General features: G+C 35.4%; 1 protein-coding gene across 1 annotated transcript in view; it reads left to right on the top strand.

The window, feature by feature from the left end:
• XPR1 (xenotropic and polytropic retrovirus receptor 1) overlaps nucleotides 1-24,743 on the top strand; it is a 193,766-nt gene that overhangs the window by 27,669 nt on the left and 141,354 nt on the right. The window lies entirely within an intron of this gene.

Here is a 24,743-nt window from a genome sequence, read left to right on the forward strand (position 1 = left end):
AGTCTGGGCAACACAGCTTTTTCTTTCTATTTATGTCATGTCTTTAGACTGGGACTAGTAAAACAACGAAACATATTTGTGTGTGTGTGTGTGTGTGTTTACAAGCATGTATATGTATGCCTGTGCACAGTTTGGCAGTCATAAAATGACTGACCTAAGGGTAGTGGTTATCTTTCCAATTATCTTTATTGATCCTTTCTTTTCTGTTACCTCAGCTTCTACTCACCAGCTCATTCTTTATGGGTTTAACCTTTGATAGGTTTGGAGAGTTGTAAGTTAAAGTTGTAGTTCTTGTGTCAGTAAATAATTAGCTAATTCAACAACTATTTCTTGAGGGAGTGTTCCTTCTGAGGCTGGATAGTCTTTTAAAATTTTGCATCACATATTTTCAGGAGAGATGAATATGAAGTTGTTTATTAAAACTACAGATCTGTAATTAAAAATCTCATTGTCTTTAATGACACAGAAGTGTATATCTTTCACCTCTAACTGTTCTGAGTTCAAAATGTGTTTCCTTCAGCATCTCAAAATCTTTGCTAGGGTATTGGCACCTGGGTATTAGTTTTATAATATGTCACTAAATTTTGGATTATATTTAATATATTATATTTAATATAGTTAATATAATTCTCTAATATTTAACTTAAGACAAATCTTTAGTTCTTTATTAGGTTATTATCTCTTATTTTATGTGTCTTAAAGAGTACCTCCTCAAAATATTTTAAGAATGTAAGAAAAATGAAATTACATGGAAGTTAAGCTGATTTCCTCACCCTGTGTAACTTGCTTTAATATTGGTTCTTTTAATTTTATTCTCAAAGTTGGACTGCTTATCCTTACCTTTTTTTTAAAGTTTTACCATCTGGTTTGTAACAAAGATATTCTGAGATATGTTGAAAGTTATGATCTTTATTCTTCCCTCCATGCTGGATCATGTTGCTAGTAATTCTCATATACTTTTAGCTGTTATGGGAGAAAAACTGAATTCTGTCAAAGTATGCTAAAATGACAAATATTTATAGTTAATAACTTTTTCTTTATCTCACTGCCCAGAGACATTAACTTCTTTGGACCCTGTTATAAAGGGAGTACTCTAGGCTGATCATGCAGATATATGTGCTGCTTTCATAAGGGAAATATTCTGCACTTGTTCATTCTTTCCATTCTCAGATAAACAAACTAAACCCACCTAGTTTTTGTCTTCTTAAAATGAATTTTTCTCTTTAGAGACACTGGGGAATTGAAGGTATCGGAAAGTAGATTAAGGAAACGTTATTCTGTGTAGTATTGAGGTTAGAAAAAGTTATTTAAAGGGACTATAATTTTGTGTCTCATTTGCACTGTGATACTATATTAATTTACTCTCTTTTATATGGTTTTAAATTTATATGATAATCATTTCTGTCATTCCTTTATTCTTGCTATTGGGTTTGTATTTCTAGATTTTTATTTAGCAGTTATCTATAAAATAATGCAACGTCAGCAGATTTATCACAAAGTCCAAGATAGGACTTTCAACTTTTAACAATTTTTTAAAAAAATATAAATTTATTTATTTTTTTATTTATTGCTGCATTGGGTGTTCGTTGCTGTGCACGGGCTTTCTCTAGTTGCGGCGAGCGGGGGCCACTCCTCGTTGCGGTGCATGGGCCTCTCATTGCGGTGGCTTCTCCTGCCGTGGAGCAGGGCTCTAGGCGCGTGGGCTTCCGTAGTTGTGGCACGTGGGCTCAGTAGTTGTGGCGCACAGGCCCAGCTGCTCTGTGGCATGTGGGATCTTCCCAGACCAGGGCTCGAACCCGTGTTCCCTGCATTGGCAGGCAGACTCACAACCACTGCACCACCAGGGAAGTCCCAACTTTTAACATTTTTAAAGGAAAAAAATGTTTGATTGGCCTTGATTATTTTTTTGAATATTGTCTTTCTCTCTTTTCTTCATTCTCCTCTTTTTCTATACCTTAAGTTTTAGTAGACTTAAGACTTTTGGTGCCAGTAAGCAAGTTTTTTTTTTTTAATCTTAAAACTGGAGTATACCATAAATTGGTGATTTTCAAATCTGTTGCACAATTAACTCAATTTACTTGTGTTTTGTTTGTATGTTTGTTTTACAAATACTGATACTTAGTACCCTTCTCAGGCCAATTAAAATAGGATATGGGGAGTGGAGCCCAGGCATTGATAGTTTTATAGTCTCTCTAGGTGATTCTAATAAATAGCCAAAGTTGAGAACCCTTGCCATAAATAATCTTTTTTAAATTTTATTTATTTATTTATTTATGGCTGCGTTGGGTCTTTTGCAGTCAAATGCTCTACCACTGAGCTATACCCCCCTGCGTTGGGTCTTTTGTTGCTGCATGCGGGCTTTCTCTAGTTGGCGGTGAGCAGGGGCCACTCTTCGTAGCGGTGCACGGGCTTCTCATTGCGGTGGCTTCTCTTGTTGCAGAGCACGGCTCTAGGTGCACAGGCTTCAGTAGTTGTGGCACACGGGCTCAGTAGTTGTGGCTTGCGGGCTCTAGAGTGCACGCTCAGTAGTTGTCGCACACGGGCTTAGTTGCTCCGTGGCATGTGGCATTTTCCCGGACCAGGGCTCGGACCTGTGTCCCCTGCGTTGGCAGGCGGATTCTTAACCACTGCGCCACTAGGGAAGTCCCCAGCCATAAATAATCTTAAAGAATTTTAGACCAGTATTGTTAATGCTAAGGTTTTTAGGCAATAACTAGCCAGTAGGTTTATAGGCTTCTTAAGTTCATCTATAGTCTGATTATTCTATTAGCATTTATAGGATGTTTTTTTTTTTAATGTTTATTGCATTGAATTGAATATAAGTAATAGCTGTACTGATTATTTACATATATTAAATGGTTATAACTTAACATTGTTGTTAGAATTAAAAAACATTTTTGTTGAATTATTACTTAAGATTAGTTATAGTAAAATAAGTAGCTTCGTATTTTCACAGTACTTTTATTTAAGATGGAATGGATTTCTGATTATAGTGAAAGAAAGGTAACTTGAAATGGATTCTTAAAGAGTGAAGTGGTTTATTTGATAAAAGTATATTAGATGAAAAAGCACAGTATATGAAAGTTTTTATTGATAAGAAGTTGACTACTATTTTTTACACTAGTGGATTATTTTCTTCTAATTTCAAGATAGTGCCTTTATTCTTCATATATAAGGTGGCTTTTTTTCCCATTTAAAAGTAAGCCAACCAAACAAAATAATTTCAGTGTATTAAGATATCAAGGAGCATTTACTTAAAGTTGCTTTTATTATTCAAATAAATAAACATTCAGATTCTTGGTTATTTTGCTTGGTTATTTTGCTTCATTCATCCTTTGAGAGTGAATTTCATGAATCATTCATACATTGATTCATGAAAAATAAAGGGTCTCTACTTTTATTTAAAATAAATGTCTTATGGTTATAACTAGGAAATGCTCATATTCTGAAGTGATATATTTAAAATGCTAACACGCATTCCTTATCAGTTTATATCTAATCTCCTTTGATATATATCATTGCCTACTCTTCTGTGTAATCTTTGTTATTTTTGGTAGGCATTTACATTTAGAAATATGACTGAGAAGGTGACTTAAAATTCTATGTTAAAACTAACATAATGCATTGATTTTTAAATAATGGCATAGATAATTAAGAATTTTACTGTTTATTTTATCTTTTTCTGCAGAAAGAATTGTAGAGCATATGTGACAGTAGAATAAGGGTATTAAAGTGACTAAAATTGTGGATATATATTTTTTTATGTGGAGGAGCAGACACACTTAGGACCCTTAGAGTCAGTCTTTAATGGAATAATGTTTTGAGGAATTTTTGGAAATAGATGCTAAAAACCTTTAAACTATATTGTGTTTTTACAATTCCTACTGTCAATGTGGTATTTGGTATTTGGGTATTTGGGGCAGATTAAATTAAGCTGCAAACTGAAAGTCCCAGCATCAGTGAATCAGTCACATCTTGACAATCAGAATTGTTTCGAGGCAAGACAATTTATTATAGATATGACAACAGAACTCCTAACTGTGGTACCCATTTGACGTAGTCAAATTCTGTCAAATTTACTTGGGTAAATATTCACACCTGTTTTTGGGGAAACTTCCTCCTTCCTCAGGATACTTTTGATACATATGATTTTCATATATATATATATATATATATATATATATATATATATGTATATATAAACTTATACACTTCATATAATTTATATACTAAATTTATTTTAGTTTGTACTCTGAATTATTTTCAAGTAAAACTTAAAACTTTATTTTGCCATCTTCTTTTTAAAATGTAGTATCTTTTGTTTAGAAGCATTAATGTTTTCCACTCTTGTGATAGAAAAATATGAGAATCTGACAGTCAGCCTAGGTCACAGAATTAAGAAATCGACACGTCTAATTGAAAGGGACATTAAAAGATCATTTTGCTTCACCCTTGTACAGTCAGAGACCATGTTAAGGTTGCATGGATCAGTAAGAACAATCAGGATTACTAATGCTATATGTGACAACAAAAGGAGAGAGAATTCGAGAGATTAGACTAATACTGAAACATAAAAATACTTTTTTTATATTGACTTTATATTTTTATCCAAACGATATCTTTGAGTAACATTTTTAATTGGACATTTCCTTGAGTCTCTGTATTTTTAAAAGATTTATAAAGCATTACCTACTTTGAATAATTCTGAACTATTTGATTTGTTGGGCAAAAGCTAATTGTGTCTTTCTAGAAATCTCTTTCTACTAATTTTTTTATTACTCCACATAATTCCTAGAAGTTTTGGGAAAGGTTTATAGAATTAGATAAAATAATTAGATAACAGTAGTTATAGAGGTTAGAATAAGGGGAAAATAAAGATAAAATAGTGATATAAAGCTCCAGTAAATTTAATATATAGAATAGATACCATAAAGATCCTGGAAGAAAAAGCACATCAGGTAAAAATTAAGGAAATCTGAGTAAAATATGGACTTTAGTTAATAATAATGTATCATTATTGGCTCATTAATTGTGAAAAATATACCATACTCATCATGTAAGATGTTAATGACAGAGGAAACCGGGGGGTCGGGGGGAGTATATGGGAATCCTCTGTACTACTTTTGTAACTTTTCTGTAAATATAAAACTATTCTAAAATAAAAAGTTTATTAAAAAAATAGATGCCATAAGATTTATACAGTTGCCAGAAGCTAATTGTAAATTCAACCCTGACTTTGCTGGAGTTCAGAGGATAGAGGAGAGCATGATTAATTTCAGAATTCACATAAGGTAAATGTATACCAGTTACTCAGAAAAAGATCAGCTCTTACTGAACATGAGATTTGAGAGAAATTCTTCCTTTGCACCTTTGTGAAGAGTATTTTGTTTGGTGTGGTGGATAGTATCCCCAACAGCTATTTTACAAAAAGCATGACAGTAAGTTTCATGAGGCTGCTTCTTACAGTCCAAGGGTATAATGTAAAAATTTATTACTCTGACCTACAAGGCCCTAAATAATCTGGTCCTATGTCTGTGACCTCACCTTCTGCCATTTTCCCCCTTCTTTACTAGACTCCAGTCACATTGCCTTTTTTTTTTTTTTTTAACGTCTTTATTGGAGTATAATTGCTTTACAATGGTGTGTTAGTTTCTGCTTTATAACAAAGTGAATCAGTTATACATATACATGTGTTCCCATATCTCTTCCCTCTTGCGTCTCCCTCCCTCCCACCCTCCCTAAATCAGCCCAAGCTTGCTGTTACAATAGGGCCTAAGCTCTTGCCTTTTGTTTCGTTAGATCGTTCTATAGTTGTGTCCTTCAAGAGGCCTTCTGAATACCCAATCTTGTGTAGCCATGCAGTCACTTTGTATTACATCACCCTGTTTTATTTATTTATTTTTGCATACAGTTTTTTGATATCTTGTGTTTTTCATTGATTTATTAATTTTGAGATGATGTAAGTCCCTTGAGACCAGAGATTTTGTCTTTTTTTTAACCATTTTATACTTAGTATCTAAAATAGGCACATACCTTACATATTTACTGAGCACATCAATGAGTAGGAATAAAAATGAATCCTTTCTCTCAATCTTCCTTAAAGCCAAAGTACCATTTATTTTAAAATTCACCTAGTTTGCTCCTTTGTTTTTATTTTTGTTTTTTAATTTTAACTTCTCTTGATTTTTAGATGCAGAATTTTACCTGCTGGTTAGATGGCTAAGCATACTGTTTGTTGTCTTATAATGCTGACTGTAATTTCATAAGATATAGTCTGAGGTGACGCACATAGCATTTCTTTAAAACCGGGCGAGAAGCAGATGATATAAGATCTTAGTTTATAAAGATTTTTTGGCATTGAGTTGTCTTGATGCCAAGCGTAGAGTTTCCTTTGATTGCTGAGAAATCATATTTTATAAGTTACTGGGTGACTGTATATTTTTTGTAAGACACTAAACCACTTCTTTTTGTTTTGGTATGTTTCCTTTCAAAGGTACATGAAATAGGCATAGATTTGAAAAATACATATATGAATTGTTGGAGAATTTTTTCCATATGTCTCCTTAGTGGAATATATGTTTTAGATTATTTGAATTAAAATGGAAAGACCTAGAGGTGCTTTGGTTGTTTTCCTTTCACATTTTGCCTCTTTTGTTATTTTATAAAGTATTCCTTTTGATGGGGAGTATATAGCTAATGTTAGCCTAATAAAGCTCTCTGATTCAGTTAGCTTAATACAGCTATCTGACTTTCTAAAATGGAATGAATAAGATATAGTTAAGGATATAAGTCACTGACCACTGCTGCATTAGTCTCTGGTTTTCTGCCAGTTCTTTTTAGTCCCCCATCCCCTTCCCCAATCTTATTAACAGGTTTGTTGGATCATTTTTGCTTAGGTCTCCTCTGCATATTCAACTTGGTTCGCAGATGTGGTACAGTCTCCCTAAGCTCCTTAGAATTCAGCTCTTAGTGGCACTGAAGATGAAAGTATGCTTGTAAATTATTCATTCTGATTATACGCTTGAATGGACCGAGTCCACTTCAGGCATCTTCTTCCACCTCACCTCTCTCCACAGGTCTTTGTTGTTTTAACAGATGTGAGCTTCAAGAGGATGGAAGACCAAATTGCATTTCTAAAATACATGAAGTAGTTTTTGCATGTATAGGATTACTGTTAAATCTATGCATTCATAATGCATTACTTTTCTTATGTTGTTTTTAATCTTGTGTCTCCCCTCCCCCCAAGTTTTCCTTTTTGCTATCCTGTATCACTGTCTCTTTAAAAAAATTTTTTCTGACCTAGAAATAAAACCTTTTGATATTTGTAATAGGGAGAACTATATCTAATTTGTTACATTTTCAGCTGGGCAGTGGCAGGAGAGTATCTTTTCTAAGTTCCAGTTTTCTATTAGTGTTGTTTTGTTTAGTCATTTATTGTCAACTTTCAGAAGTCCTTCTGCTAGTAGTAGGTTTATATTGCATGAGAAGACTATAGATGAGTAGAGAGTTTAACCTCCAGAATGAAATGCTGGATTCATTTGTAGCCACTGCAACCTTGTTTTGAAATAAAGAAATACAGATGGCTAAGGAGTGGAAGTTGAGACAGGAGCCAAGCCAAAAAAATAATTGTCATCTCTTTAAGAATGATATATTTTCTATTCCCCATTAACTTCTTTTAGAAAGGATCAAAAGACCTGATTGATATTCAGAGACATATAATGGAGTTTTTGCTTCTGAAGGATGTGCTTATTTCATGTTTACATTGGAAAAGGATTGCATATTCATTTGTACTGTGGAAATGACAACTTCTAGGTAAAAAATATTATCACCTTCAAAAATATACTTGTGTATTCTTTAAAGATGTCCCTAACCTCAAACTAGCTCATGCATAGGAAAGATGTGCTTCTGGATAATAAATAGCATTACTATTCGAGTTGACAAAATATCTACTTCTCTTTCACAGAGAATTAAACATAATTTAATGCTCACTGTTAGGATATAAGATGACGATATAAATAGGTAGTAAATTATGTGATTAAAAATATGTATCAACTTTGAGTAGCATATAGGTAGGAAGCTAGAAGAAATGAAGAAGTGCTTTGAACAGGCTTTTAATCCTTTCTTTGTGACACTGCAGAGTATTTAAAATATTTTCAGTGTTTAAAATTTTCCTTTGCGTATAAAAGTCAATAACACATAAGGGCACTGTGTCATTTGTCACATAGTGCTATTTCTTTTTTTATTGGTAAGTTTGAGGGAAGGTCATAAAGTAGAGAAGGAATAAATATAAAACATTAAGTCATGAAACAGAAATGTTCTGGGAATTATTGGTGTATACTCTACATTGTATATGAAAGGGTACTATAACACAGGAGTATTGAATATGATGATTTCAGATAGAATTTTCTAAACTAGTGTTAGAAAACTGGAACAATTGTTAAGGCTTAAAGTTGGCAGAATTTAAAGTTAAGGGAAGTTTTTCTTTATGCTCTTTTTTCTTTAGGTAGGACCACCTTAGGTGTTCAGTGAAAGAACACCAATGAGAAAGGTAGAAAGAAGCATAAAATGTTATGATCAGAGAGTAGTTTTCCAGCACTAGGTTACATCATTGAATAAAAGAAACAAAAATTCTTGACCTCAAAATGGAAAAGATGCTCTAAAAATCATTTAGATTCTCAATAATATTTAATTATTGAGGCAATATGAAGAAGGAATAAGGTATTCAATGGTTGAGAGAGTAGATAATCCCCTTTGTTAGTTTTCTGTGTCTGCTGTAACAATTTATCACAATCTTGGTGGCTTAAAGTAAGAGAAATTTGTTCTCTCACAGTTCTGGAGGCCACACTGTGAATCAAGGTATTGGCAGGGCTGCACTTCTGGAATTTTGGGGGGATAATCTACCTTTTCCAGCCTCTGGTGGTTGCTGGCTTCCTTGGCTTGTGGCCACTTCAGTCCAATCTCTGCCTCGTCACTTTGTTTTCTCCTCCATCTATTCTCTGTGTATCTAAGGACATTTCTCATTGGATTTAAGGCCATCTAGGTAATTCAGGATGATTTCATCTCATGATCCTTAATTACATTGCAAAGACCCTTTTTCCAAATAAGATAACATCACAGGTTCCAGAGGTTTGACAAGGATAGCTTTTGCCTCCGGTGGGGGTGGTTGTGGTCAGTTTTGGCCTACCATATCCCTAATCCAAATTGAAAAAAAAATACATTGTAATTAATGTTCTTCCTTCAAATTTTGTGCTAGAGCTAGAGCTACAACTGAGGCATTTGCGTTCACATTCTGATCTACCCATGTTGAAAGGAGCAGTCAAATGATGTCAAAGAAGAATTGAAGTATGGTACCCAAAAAGTGAAAAGCTGTCCAATAGATAGTCAGGCTTGAGTGTATAAAATATAGTATAGGACAGTTTATCTGCCTTAACCAAACTATCTTTCTTAAGAATTTCTTTTATATTTCTGGTATCCTCTCCTGGGGGAAACAAAAAGGCAAACCACTTCCTAGCATGCAGGTTAAGTGTCCTCTCCTCCCCCCAAAATTTTTATTATGGAAAATTTCAAAGATATACAAAAGCAGAGAGAATGTATACAGAATCCCATTTATCCATCACCCAGCTTCAGTCCTTATCAATTCAATGCCTAGTCTTGTTTTATCCCTCTTGATTATTTTGAAGCAAATTCCAGAAATTATATCATTTCTCTGTAAATATTTCTTTCTTTTTTTAAGGTACATTTAAAAAAATTGAAGTATAGTTGATTTACAATCTTGTGTTTCAGGTGTACAGCAAAGTGATTCAGATATACATATATGTATGTACATATATATATATTCTTTTTCAGATTCTTTTCCCTTATAGGTTATTACAAAATATTGAGTATAGTTCCCTGTGCTCTACAGTAGGTCCTTCTTAGTTATCTATTTTATACATAGTTGTGTGTATATGTTAATCCCAAACTCCTAATTTATCCCCCCGCTTCCCTGTTGGTAATCATCAGTTTGTTTTCTATGTCTGTGGGTCTATCTTTGTTTTGTGTGTAAGTTCATTTGTATCATTTTTTTTTTTAGATTCCACATATAAGTGATATCTGACTTATTTCACTCAGTATATTAATCTCTAGGTCCATCCATGTTGCTGCAAATGGCCTTGTTTCATTCTTTTTTATGGCTGAGTAATATTCCATTGTGCATATATGTGTGTGTGTATGTACGTATGTATGTGTGTGTGTGAATATACACACACACACACACACACACACACACATATACACAGCACCTCTTCATCTATTCATCTGTTGATGAACATTTAGGTTGCCTCCATGTCTTGGCTATTGTAAATAGTGCTGCTATGAACATTGGAGTGCGTGTATCTTTTCAAATTATGGTTTTCTCTGGTGTAAATATTTCTAAAGGATAGTTTCTGCCCTAATTACCAAAATACAGTTATCACATAAAAAATATTAATAGTAATTTCTTAGTATTATTAAGAATATCAGGCAGATATTTAATACTATTAAGAAATTTCTATTAATATATATTTTAAAAGATTTATTACTTTGACTAGAGACACAAATAAGATCAATCATATGATATACTGTGATTGATTAATAAGTCTCTTAATTCTCCATTGATCAATAGTGGTACCATCCAATATGGTAGCCACTAGTCACAAGTAGCTATTTAAATTTAAATTAATTACAATTAAAATGAAATAGTCTGATCTTCAGTCACACTGCCTACATATCAAGTGCTCAGGAGCCACATGAGGTTAGGGGCTACCATACTGGACAGCATAGAGCAATTCACTCATTGAAGAATGTTTTATTGGTTAGAGCTGATCTATAGGTTTCCCCTCCAACTCTTTTATTTTTCTTGTGTTTTCTGTTTTCTTTAAAAAATGTTTATTGTCATTATTACTTGATGGAACAAACTGGCTTGCTTGGTTTTTTTGGTCTCCCAGAGTCTGGATTTTACTGATTGTTCTGTGGTATACCTTAACATGGTGTCTGTTCTCTGTATTTCCTGTAAATTTGTAGTTAAATCTAGAGACTTGATCTAAATCAGGTTAAATATTATGTATATATACTTTTTCCCAAGAACACTTTATAGGTGCTGGTGTGTACCTCTTTTAGGAGGGATATATAATACCAGATTGTTTCTCTTTGTAATCTTATTAGCTATTGATGATCATTGCCTAGCCCTAGATCCATGAATTTGTTAAGATTTACAAAATGGTGATATATATATTTTTAAATTTTATTATTATTTATTTTATTTATGTATTTTTGTCTGCATTGGGTCTTTGTTGCTGTGCGCAGGCTTTCTCTAGTTGCTGTGAGCGGGGACTACTCTTCGTTGTGGTGCACGGGCTTCTCATTACGGTGGCTTCTCTTGTTGCAGAGCATGGGCTCCAGGAGTTGTGGCTCGCAGGCTCTGGAGCGCAGGCTCAGTAGTTGTGGCGCACGGGCTTAGTTGCTCCGCGGCATGTGGGATCTTCCCGGACCAGGGCTCAAACCCGTGTCCCCTGCATTGGCAGGCGGATTCTTAACCGCTGGCCACCAGGGAAGCCCAGTGGTGATATTTTAATGCTCTTGTGTTTATTAGCCAGCCTTCTATAAAGAGAAACTTACCTTTGTTAATTCTTTGCATAGGAAAGGTAGGATGATGGCCTAATTCTTTTATTTTATAGTTTGCAAAATAATATTGCTGCTCTAACATTTTCCAAAGATGACCAATGAAATGTTTTTAAGTGTTTTAATGAATTAATATGTTTAAACCTGTTTAGTATGTTTTGGTCCATTGTAGTTTTTATCCATATTAATGATCTGATTTTTAACTTTGACCCAGTAGGAGCCTTTTCAAGTGGCTTCCTCCTTCCTTTTGATATGACCCTCATAGTCTTTGATAGCTTCCTTTCTGTCTGATATGACAAAACTTTCCAGAGTCATCTAACATATTTCCAGCCTGGGAGCTGGAATCAGCCATTTTGCCAAGGAGTCTTGATTCTTTTCGTGATAACCAAGGAGTCTTAATTCCTTTAGAAGCCACATACTAGCACTTCTTTCAAAGTATCATTGCTACTGAGTTATTCATTGTTTTAGACTTTGTTTTTCAGTGGGGAGAAATATATACATACATACCCACATATGCATAAATACATACATGTATGTATATATTTATATTTTAAGATAAAATACCTCATTCATTAAAGCTTAGATTCTTAGTATACTTTAGACTTGAAAGTGTCTGCTACAGCTGAAAAGGTGAACTGTGATGAATTTTAGGATTGAGTAATACTCTTTAGGCATGGTAACCACAAGTACACTTCTTTGGGATTAGAGTGTTGGGGGTAGGGAATCTGCCTATACAGATTAAATTTTCATTTTCTTTATTGAAGTTTGAGAGGGAAAACATAGTTTATCACTACGAGACTGAGTGCCAATTTGTGGTTCCTGATGAGAAATTGATCAGCTATGTTCTTGTTACAAAAGGTGCAATCAGTGAGATTGGAAAAGGAAATTGAATTTATATTGGTGTGTTATCACATGCAATTAACTTTGCATATACTCCCGAGGCACATGAATCTTGAGGTTGAAATATCTATACTTTGAATCAGGGCATTGCAAATCTAGTGTGATTAAATATATTTAAGAGTTTCTATTGTTCCACAATTGGTGTGCAATTCTAAAATATGTTCTTATTAGGCTATTCAAAAAGGAATCTTTTGGTCATTATAATGGGAAAGTGAAATAGCTGAATTTGTGCATTTCTTTTATAAAGGATGGAACAGAATAACGTAATTTATATTGTAAGATTTATTATTTTTATACTCTTATTTTTTCTATATGACATCTGTGTCATCTTAGTAGAACGAGGTTGTTATCCTTTTAGAAGACTACGACTAGTCTTTCTACTTAAGGAAAAATATGATCCCACTCACTCATGACGTGGTAAATAAGTTGGGGTATTTATAGCAGAGAGGAACTTTAAACAATACAAGAATAGCACAGCATATTAGGTAGATATCCTCAGGACCAGTTTACCTACAATGTACACAAAATAATCTTCATAAATGAAGTAGTAAGAGAATGATTAATGGAGGAGTTGAGATTTGATTTGGGTCTTGAAGCATAGTTATAAGCTGTAGGAGAGGGCTTTCTAGGCACAGAGAAGCAACAGGACAAAACCGAAGGGGTGCAAGTATATAAGACATTCAGGGGGATTCAGTAGAACACTTTAAATGAAGCTGAGGGTTATTACAGGAGAATAGTGAACTCTAAGGATGAGGCCAAATTTCCAAGGGGCTTAAATTTTTTAAAAAGTTGGACTTTATTTGGGAGACCAGTATACCTTAACATTTGGGGCTGTTAGTCTAATGCAGATGAAAATTTAGAGATCATTGTGAATGCTTTGTTCTAGTTTAGCAGTATCCAAAAATAGATAGTTAGAAGTCCAGAGGAATGCAGGCTTTAGGTATGGTACCATCCAGTCTTCAGCTCTGCTAAATAATTTTATGATTCCTGTAATTGTGTCCTCTTCCATGTTGGGAGTCTTCCAGCTGTCTGCCATCAACAATTAGGGTCAGGCTTCCCTGATGGCTCAGTGGTTAGGAATCCGCCTGCCAATGCAGGGGACACAGGTTCGAGCCCTAGTCCAGGAAGATCCCACATGCCGCGGAGCAACTAAGCCCATGCACCACAACTGCTGAGCCCACGTGCCACAACTACTGAAGCCCGCATGCCTAGAGCCCGTGCTCTGCAACAAGAGAAGCCATGGCAATGAGAAGCCTGTGCACCGCAATGAAGAGTAGCCCCCCCTCACCACAACTAGAGAAAGCCCACGTGCAGCAGTGAAGACCCAAGGCGGCCAAAAATAAGTAATAAAATAAAATAAATAAATTTATAAAAACAAAAACAAAAAACAGTTAGGGTCACATGCTCCCTTCAAGATATTGGAAAAAGCAGATTCATAATTTAAAAAAAATTATTATTGAAATATAGTGGTTTACAATATTGTTAGTTTCAGGTGTACAGCATAGTGATTCAGTATTTTTGCAGATTATATTCTGTTATACATTATTACAAGGTAATGGGTATAATTCCCCATGCTATATAGTATATCCTTGTTGCTTGTCTATTTTGTATATAGTAGTTTGTATCTGTTAATCCCATACCCTAATTTGTCCCTCCCCGTTCCCTCTCCCCTTTGGTAACCACAGGTTTGTTTTCTATAGCAGATTCATAATTTTTAATTAGCTACATGACCCAGAATATGCACAGAAGCATTCTTTTTTTCCTGAGATAAATTGACATAAGATAAAATTAACCATTTTAAAGTGTACTGTCATCCAGTGGCATTTAATACGTTCACAGTGTTGTTCAACCATCACCTTTATCAAGACACAGAGCATTTTTTTTTTTTTAATATTTTATTTATTTATTTATTTATTTATGGCTGTGTTGGGTCTTCGTTTCTGTGTGAGGGCTTTCTCCAGTTGCGGCAAGTGGGGGCCATTCTTCATCGCGGTGCGCGGGCCTCTCACTATCGCGGCCTCTCTTGTTGCGGAGCACAGGCTCCAGACGCGCAGGCTCAGTAGTTGTGGCTCACGGGCTTAGTTGCTCCGCGGCATGTGGGATCTTCCCAGACCAGGGCTCGAACCCGTGTCCCTTGCATTGGCAGGCAGATTCTCAACCACTGCGCCACGAGGGAAGCCCCACAGAGCATTTTAAAATGGAATTTACTTAAACTGAAAACGAGGTTTACTACAAAGTAATTTTTGGCATATGTTTTTGCTTGCTAGTTCTTCAGTCAGTCTATATTACTTGTAGAAATATATTTCTTTTTAAATTCTCCCTTGCATTCATATTTAAGATTATAATTTGGGGGAATCAAAGAATTAACTGTAAGGATAGAATTTTTCTTGTTTTGAGAGTAGTTGGAAAATAAAGAAGGTCAGAAAACCTGAATAGAATTTTTGTTCACTTTTGAATAGAACGAAGTAGTTTAACTTAGACTTGTTTTTTCAAATTAGAACTATGCAGAGAGGCATTTAGAACATCCCAGTAGAAGCAGTGTGTTGATTGTTGCAAACATAAATTCTGGGCATTTATGCAAAATATTTTAGATTTTAACTTTTATTTCTTAGAAGAGATCTTTCGGGGTTCTCATTTTGCTCATGAATGTCTTTAATCTGTATACTAATTTTTTCTCATGGTCACTTGTTCCTTCTGTGGAGGTGGTAGTGTTGGTGCTAAAGCAGTAACATGAGGAGGATGGCAGTGATATTTCTAATTAGTGTTTCTTAGTTAGTTCTTTTAGAACCCCTAGTGAGAAACAATTAGGTCAAATTAATTTAGAAAAGCTAAGAAGACTATTTAAGGCACTATATTCAGTCAATATGATACTATGCAGCTTAATTGAACATGTATTACAAATATGAATTTTCAGAATTATCAGATGGGTTTAATAATTAGCCAATAGTTTTTGCCTGCTGTTCCTATAAACAGTAGCATCTCAGTTGCACATCTTTTATGATTTAAAAGACTGAGTCTAAAGAAGTATCTTTAATTTCCTGCTTTTGTTTCACTTAACAAACACTTAGTGATTATGTACTGTGTTCATTTGAGGTAGTGCAAAGGATTGGAAATAGATATCGGTGATGGTTGCACAACATTGTAAATATACTTAATACCACTGAATTGTACACTTAATATTGGTTAGAATGGTAAATTTTATGTTACCATATAAAGAAAAGAAAGAAAAATCTCATCAGTAAATATATATTTCTGGAATGATTTCTTTGTAGTTATGAAATTTTTTAGTGAAGATTTTGTTACAAGATTATTTTTAATCCTATACTCCTGGTGTAACTGATTCCTACTTTTAGCCATAAATATTTAGAAGAAGAACAGGAAAATATAACCTCGTTATGACTTTTCTTAGTTTTGAAAGTCCTAGCCATGGCAATCAGAGAAGAAAAAGAAAGAAAAGGAATCCAAATTGGAAAGAAGAAGTAAAACTGTCACTGTTTGCAGATGACATGATACTATACGTAGAAAACCCTAAAGATGCCACCAGAAAACTACTACAGCTAATCAATGAATTTAGTAAAGTCACAGTATACAAAATTAATACACAGAAATCTCTTGCATTCCTATACACTAACAATGAAAAATCAGAAAGAGAAATTAAGGAAACAATCCCATTTACCACTGCAACAAAAAAAATAAAATACCTAGGAATAAACCTACCTAAGGAGGCAAAAGACACTGATGAAAGAAATCAAAGATGACACAAACAGATGGAGAGATATACCATGTTCTTGGATTGGAAGAATCAACATTGTGAAAATGATGATACTACCCAAAGCAATCTACAGATTCAATGCAATCCCTATCAAACTACCACAGGCATTTTTCACAGCACTAGAACAAAAAGTTTTACAATTTGTATGGAAACACAAAAGACCCCAAAGAACCAAAACAATCTTGAGAAAGAAAAATGGAGCTGGAGGAATCAGGCTCCCAGACTTCAGACTATTTTACAAAGCTACAGTAATCAAGGCAGAATGGTACTGGCACAAAAACAGAACTATAGATCAGTGGAACAGGATAGAAAGCCTAGAGATAAACCCACACACCTACGGTCACCTTATCTTTGACAAAGGAGGCAAGAATATACAATGGAGAAAAGACAGCCTCTTCAGTAAGTGGTGCTGGGAAAACTGGACAGCTACACGTAAAAGAATGAAATTAGAACACTTCCTAACACCATACACAAAAACAAACTCAAAATGGATTAAAGACCTAAATGTAAGGCCAGACACTATAAAACTCTTAGAAGAAAACATAGGCAGAACACTCTTTGACATAAATCACAGCAAGATCCTATTTGACCCACCTCCTAGAGTAATGAAAATAAAAATAAATAAATGGGACCTAATGAAACTTAAAAGCTTTTGCACAGCAAAGGAAACCATAAACAAGACAAAAAGACAACCCTCAGAATGGGAGAAAATATTTGCAAAGGAAGCAACTGATAAAGGATTAATCCCCCAAATATACAAGCAGCTCATGCAGCTCAATATCAAAGAAAACAAACAACCCAATCAAAAAATGGGTGGAAGACCTAAATAGACATTTCTCCAGGGAAGACACACAGATTGGCAACAAACACATGAAAAGATGCTCAGCATCACTAATTATTAGAGAAAAGGAAATCAAAACCACAATGAGGTATCACCTCACACCAGTCAGAATGGCCATCATCAAAAAATCTACAAACAATAAATGCTGGAGAGGGCATGGAGAAAAGGGAACCCTTTTGCCCTGTTGGGAATGTAAATTGATACAGCCACTATGGAGAACAATATGGAGGTTCCTTAAAAAACAAAAAATAGAACTACCATATGACCCAGCAGTCCCACTACTGGGCATATACCCTGAGAAAAACATAGTTCAAAAAGATACATGTACCCCCCAGTGTTCATTGCAGCACTATTTACAATAGCCAGGACATGGAAGCAACCTCAGTGTTTGACAGATGAATGGATAAAGAAGATGTGGTACATATATACAGTGGAATATTAGCCATAAAAAGGAACGAAATTGGGTCATTTGTAGTGATGTGGATGAACCTAGAGTCTGTCATACAGAGTGAAGTAAGTCAGAAAGAGAACAACAAATATTGTACATTAACGCGTATATATGGAATCTAGAAAAATGGTACTGATGAACTTATTTGCAGGGCAGGAAAAGAGACACAGAAGTAGAGAACGGACTTGTGGACACAGGGTGGGAAGGGGAGGGTGGGACGAATTGAGAGAGTAGCATTGACATATATACACTACCATGTGTAAAACAGATAGCTAGTGGGTAGCTTCTGTATAGCACAGGGAGCTCAGCTCCGTGCTCTGTGATGATCTAGAGGGGTGGGATGGGGGCTGGGAAGGAGGCTCAAGAGGGAGGGGATATATGTATACATACAGCTGATTCACTTTGTTCTACAGCAGAAACTAACACAACATTGTAAAGCAATTATACTCCAATAAAGAAAAAAAGATTATTGAGAAGTATAAAAAATTTTTTTAAATGAATGTATTATTTAAAATATCATGCCATTAAAAATTACAAACTATTTCATAAAGATAACATTTAATTTTCTAAGCGTAAAATTAAACATTTTGATTTTATACAAAAAGTTTCCCCCCAAATGAAATGAAGTCTAATTTGCATTTACAAGAAATCTTCAAATACCTGTAGTCTTACCAGCATGTAAAGTGACAAGAAAAGCAGTTTTTCTCTTTTTTTCCCCCTGGTTAATATATGTTTTTAAAAGCTTTATTGTGGTATAATTGATATTCAAGAAACTGTACATATTTAAAGTGTAGAGTTGATGTAATGATATTTGTATACACTGATGAAACCACCACTTAATCAAGATAGTGAACTATTACTCCCAAAAGTTTCCTCATACCTTTTTATAATCCCTCTTTCCCACTCCACCCCATCCTACCCCTCCTCAATCAGTGATCTGCTTTTTTCCACTATCAATCATTTGCATTTTCTAAAGTTTAATGTAATTGTATTTATTTATATAGCATGTACCCTTGTTTGGCTTTTTTCATTCAGCCTAATTATTTTGAGATCTACAGTGATTGTTCCATCTTACATTCCCTCTTACAGTGTATAAACATTCTGTTTTTCCTGTGTCCTCACCAATACTTGGTATAGTCAGTCTAATGTTAACTATTTTAATAGGAACATAGCGGTATTTCATTGCAGTTTAATTTACATTTCTCTAATGACTAACGATATTGAACATTTTCCTTGTGCTTATTTGCCATTTGTATATCTTCTTTGATGAAGTGTCTGTTCAAATCTTTTGCCCATTTTTAAAATTAGGTTGTTCGTTTTCTTATTCGTTAGTTTTGAGAATTCTTTTTATATTCTGGATACCAGATCTTTATCAGATGTAACCTTTGCAGAGGTTATCTCCCAGTCTGTAGCTTGTCTTTTCATTCTCTTAAAAGTGTCTTCTCCAGAGTGGAAGTTTTAAAATTTTGATGTAGTCTAATTCATCAGCTTGTTCTTATATGGATCAGGCTTTTGGTCAACTCTAAGAATTCTTTGTTTAATTCAAGGTACTGTGGACCGAATGTTTGTATTCCTCCCAATTCTTATGTTTAAGCCTAATCCTTAGTGTGATGACATTTGGGGTGAGGCCTTTGGGAGGTAATAGGTCTTGAGAGAAGAGCCCTCATGAGTTAGATTATTGCCTTTATAAGAAGAGACATGAGAGAGCTTGCTTCCTTTCTCTACTCTCTGCTTTGTGAAGATGCAACAAGAAGGCACCCTACTGCAAGCCAGAAATAGTCTCACCAGAATCTGAGCATGCTGGCACCAAGATCTGAGACTTCCCAGCTTCCAGAACTGTAAGAAATAAATTTCTGCTGTTTAAGCCACCCATTCTATGGCACTTTGTTATAGTAGTCCAAACTGAGACACAAGGTCACAAATATTTTCTTCTATCTTTTCATAACTAAAAGCGTTATAATTTTAGGCTTTGCATTTAGGTCTGTGGTCCATTTTGAATTAATATTTTGTATATGATATGATTTATGGGAAAAAAATTAACTTTTGCATACTGCTGTCAATTATTCCAATACCATTTGTTGAAAAAGCTATCCTTTTCTTCAGTATATTGTCTTTGCATGTTTGTCAGAAATGTGTGGGTCCATTTCTTGATTACCAAAGCTTTAATAAGTCTTGAAATCAGATCGTGTTAGTCCTCCAGTTTGTTCTTTTCCAAAGTTGTTTTGGTTATTCTAGGTCTTTTGCAATTCCATGTGAATTTTATAACAAGGTGTACATTTCTATTAAAAAAAAAAAGCCTGCTGGGATTTGTGAATATGTTGAATCTTTAAATTTGGGGAAAATTGACATCTTAACTATATGCTGTCAATTCTGTTTAATCTTCCATATGATGAATAAAGTATATCTCTTCATTTAGGTGTTCTTTAATTTCTTCCAGCAGTGTTTTGTAGTTTTCAGTGCACAGGTTTTTTACATCTTCAGTCAGATTTATCCCTAAGTATTTAACATTTTTTGATGCTACTGTAATGCTTTCGTCTTTCCATTTCAGTTTCTAATTATTTGCTTTTAGTATACAGAAGTACAGTTGATTTGTATATATTGATCTTGTATCCTGCAACTTGGCTAAACCCACTTCTTAGTTCTGGTAGCTTTTTTGTAGATTCCATCAGATTTTCTATACAGACCATCATGCCATCTGCTAGTAAAAACAGTTTTACCTCTACCTTGCCAATCTGGATGTCTTTTGTTTCTTTTTCTTGACTGATTACACCGGGCAGAATCACTAATATAATGTTGGATAGAAGTGGTGAGATTGGACATCTCTTCTACTGCTGATTTGCTGAGAGTTTTTATCAAGAGTAAGTAATGTTACTATTGGTGGGAATGTAAGTTGGTGCAGCCACTATGGAAAACAGTATGGAAGTTCCTCAAAAAAAATAAAAATAGAGTTGCCATATGATCCAACAATCCCACCCCTGGGCATATATCCAGACAGAACTATAATTCAAAAAGATACATGCACCCGTATGTTCATAGTAACACTATTCACAATAGCCAAGTCATGGAAACAACCTAAAGGTCCATCGACAGATGAATGGATAAAGAAGTTGTGGTACATATATACAATGGAATACTACTCAGCCATAAAAAAGAATGAGGGGCTTCCCTGGTGGCGCAGTGGTTAAGAATCCGCCTGCCAATGCAGGGAACACAGGTTCAAGCCCTGGTCTGGGAAGATCCCACATGCCACGGAGCAACTAAGCCTGTGCGCCACAACTACTGAGCCTGCACTCTAGAGCCCGTGAGCCACAACTACTGAGCCCACATGCCACAACTACTGAAGCCTATGTGCCTGGAGCCCATGCTCTGCAACAAGAGAAACCACTGCAATGAGAAGCCTGCGCACTGCAACGAAGAGTAACCCCCGCTCGCCACAGCTAGAGAAAGCCTGCACACAGCAACAAAGACCCAACACGGCCAAAAATAAAAACAAGTAAAAAAAAAAAAAAAAAGAACGAAACAATGTCTTTTGCAGCAACATGGATGGAACTAGAGATTATCATACTAGGTGGAGAAAGTCAGACAGAAAGACAAATGCCATGATATCACTTATATCTGGAATCTAAAATATGACACAAATGAACTTATCTATGAAATGGAAACAGATTCACAGACATAGAGAACAGACTTGTGGTTGCCAAGCGGGAGGGGAAATGGGGGAGAGATGGACTGGGAGTTTGGGATTAGCAGATGCAAACTATTATATATAGAATGGATAAACAACAAGGTCCTACTATATAGCACAGGGAACATATTCAATATCCAGTGATAAACCATAACGGAAAAAGAATATAAAAAAGAATATGTATATGTATAACTGGAACACTTTTCTGTACAGCAGAAATTAACACAACATTGTAAATCAACTATACTTCAATAAAACTTTTTAAAAGAGAGTAAGTAGTGTTAGACTTCATCAAGTGCTTTTTCCACATCTGTTGAGATGATCATATAACTTTTGTTTTTTTAGTTTGTTAATATGGTGAATTAAATTGCTTGATTTTCAAATGTTAAATCAACCACTCATTCCCAGGATAAACCCCATGTCTTAGTCTGTTTAGGCTGCTGTACCAAAATATTATAAACTGAGTGGCTTCTAAACAACAATTTTTCACAGTTCTGGGGCCTGGGAAGTCCAAAATCAGTGAGCTGACAGATTTGGTGTCTGTTGAAGACCCACTTCCTCTTTGACAGTCATTTTCTTACCATAACCTCATGTGGTGGAAGGGATGAGGGATCTCTGTGGGATCTCTTTTATAAGAGCACTGATCCCATTCATGAGGGCTCAACCGTTAGGACCTAAGCACTCCCCAAAGACCCCACCTCCTAATATCATCACATTGGGCATTAGGAATCATATGAATTTGGGGGGGGACACAAATATTCAGTCTATAGCACCCCACTTTGTCACCACATACCTTTTTTATATATTGCTGAATTAGATTCACTAAAATTTCATTTGAACTGTTACATCTGGGACTTCCCTGGTGGTCCAGTAGTAAAGAATCTGCCTTCCAATGCAGGGAACGCAGTTTTGATCCCCGGTCTGGGAACTAAGATCCCACATGCCGCGGGGCAGCTAAGCCCACGTGCCACAACTACTGAGCTTGCGTGCCTCAACAGAGAGCCCACGTGCTGCAAACTACAGAGCCCATGCATCCTGGACCCCACACGCTGCAACTAGGGAGAGAAAATCCACGCATCACAGCGGAGAGCCCCGCACGCCGCAACAAAGAAAAACATCTCGCATGCCTCAACGAAGATCCCACGTGCTGCAACTAAGACCTGACTCAGCCAAAAATAAATAAATAAATAAATAAATAAATAAATAAATAAATAAAAGTAGAATTTTTACATCTATATTCATATAGGATATTTGTCTATAGATATCTTTTCTGGTAATGTCTTTGTCATGTTTTGGCATCAGGGTAATGTTGGCATCATAGAATGAGTTGGGAAAAATTCTTTCCTCTTTAATTTTCTGGAAGGGTTTGTATTGAATTGGGATTATTCTTCCTTAAATGTTTGATAAAATTCAGCAATGAAGTCATTTGGGCCTGCAGTTTTCTCTGTGCAAAGGTTTAAATAAGGATATTTAGATTATCCATTCTTCTTGAGTGAACTTTGGTAGTTGATGTCTTTTAAGGAATTAGCATATTTAAATTGTTGAACTTATAGGTATGAAGTTACTCATAATATTTCCATATTATTATTTTACTAGCTGTAGAATCTGTAGCTGTGTTACCTTGTTCATTCCTGTTATTGGCAATTTGTGTCCTCTTTTTTATTAACTTAACAGTCTGGCTAGAGGTTTATCAATTTTATTGTTCTCCTCAAAGAACCAGCCTTCGGTTTCATTGATTTTTCTCGCTCTGTTTTGTTTTGGTTTTTTTTTTTTGGTTTTCTATTTCATTGCTTTCCTCGTTGATCTTTATTATTTCCTTTTTTTCTGTTTACTTTGAGTTTAATTTGCTCTTCTTTTTCTAGTTTTTTAAGGTGGAAGCTTTATTTCCAGTGTTACCCTTTTCTGTTGATCAGCCCTTCTAATCAGCATTTTAATCAGTGTCTCTGTTGATAATGCTGGTAATAGTATTTCAACCACTTCTTGAGTTGGAAAGAATAGCTAATATTCTGAAGTATCAATCTGAACCCATCTTAGGCTAAGATGGTGGCCTAAACAAATCAAGATGCAGGCTAATTAAGAAAAATCTCAAATCTTATATTCAGTGCCAAAAAATCAATTTGGAAAGTATGGGATAAGGGAGATCAACTTTATGCAGTATTGGTTAAGCATAGTCAGTAGGATCACAGTGCTGGATAACCAGGTATAGTTATCTGAATGTAATGTGGCCACAGAAAATCTAATTTGATCAAAGTCTTTATTAATGTAAATACAGTGTTAGGAAAAAGAAGGTAATAAACCCACTCTTCTTTACTGAATTGACCATTTCTAGAATCTCGTATTTAATTCTGAGCACCACACTAAAGGATTTAGACACATTAGAACTCTTGGCCAGAGTAAGCAGATTTGTAAGTGGACAAACCATGCCATAATGAGTCTTGGAATCATAAGATGTTAAGAGTGTTTATGGATCTTGGAGACTGCTTTATTTTTCAGTTTAAGAAATCAAAGCTAGGAGCTGTCTTTTGGTTAACTCAATGTCACACACATAATCAGTACCAAGTGTTGGATTTTCAGTTTCCAGAGATCATTTCAGCATTCTTTCCACTGACCCATCTTGTCATCAAAATATGGTCAGAAGAGGTGTGTGGGAGGTTTTGAAATGAGGAAAGATCAATGATCAACAATAAAATGTTGTAATAAAATTGTTTTAATCTTAACAAAAAAGATTGAGCTATCTGTGTGGTTCCCGGTTCCTGTAGGTAGTCAGTGGGAGACTGGACTGGGCATCCCTAGTGTGAAATATTGTAGATGGATTCATGTGTCAGGTAAACTATAGGCCATATCAGCTGCAGAATTCTTTCTGAGTCCATTTCTTCTTTTGGTAGCTGCCATAGTCACTCTTTTTTTTTTTTTTTTTTAATTTTTTTATAGCTACTTTATTTATTTATTTATTATTTATTTTTGGCTGTGTTGGGTCTTCGGTTCGTGCGAGGGCTTTCTCTAGTTGCGGCAAGCGGGGGCCACTCTTCATCGCGGTGCGGGGACCGCTCTTCATCGCGGTGCGCGGGCCTTTCACTATCGCGGCCCCTCCCGTTGCGGGGCACAGACTCCAGACGCGCAGGCTCAGTAGTTGTGGCTCACGGGCCCAGCCGCTCCGCGGCATGTGGGATCTTCCCAGACCAGGACTCGAACCCGTGTCCCCTGCATTAACAGGCAGACTCTCAACCACTGTGCCACCAGGGAAGCCCCATAGTCACTCTTATGAGCATTCTCATACTGCTGCCATTTCCCCCAATACTAAAGTAGTGCTGCCACCAGCTTGGAATTCCTACGGGTGACTTGTGAAAGACAGGCACTTTTTTCAGTTCTAAGGCAGGCTTATCTCTTCCTGTCCATATTAGGGCCATTTTCTTTTCCTTTTTTTTTTTTTTTGGATGTCAGGCATGATCTTTGGGAAGTT

This window comes from Balaenoptera musculus, chromosome 1 (genome assembly GCF_009873245.2).
Source record: "Balaenoptera musculus isolate JJ_BM4_2016_0621 chromosome 1, mBalMus1.pri.v3, whole genome shotgun sequence".
In the NCBI taxonomy this organism is placed as follows: Eukaryota; Metazoa; Chordata; class Mammalia; order Artiodactyla; family Balaenopteridae; genus Balaenoptera; species Balaenoptera musculus.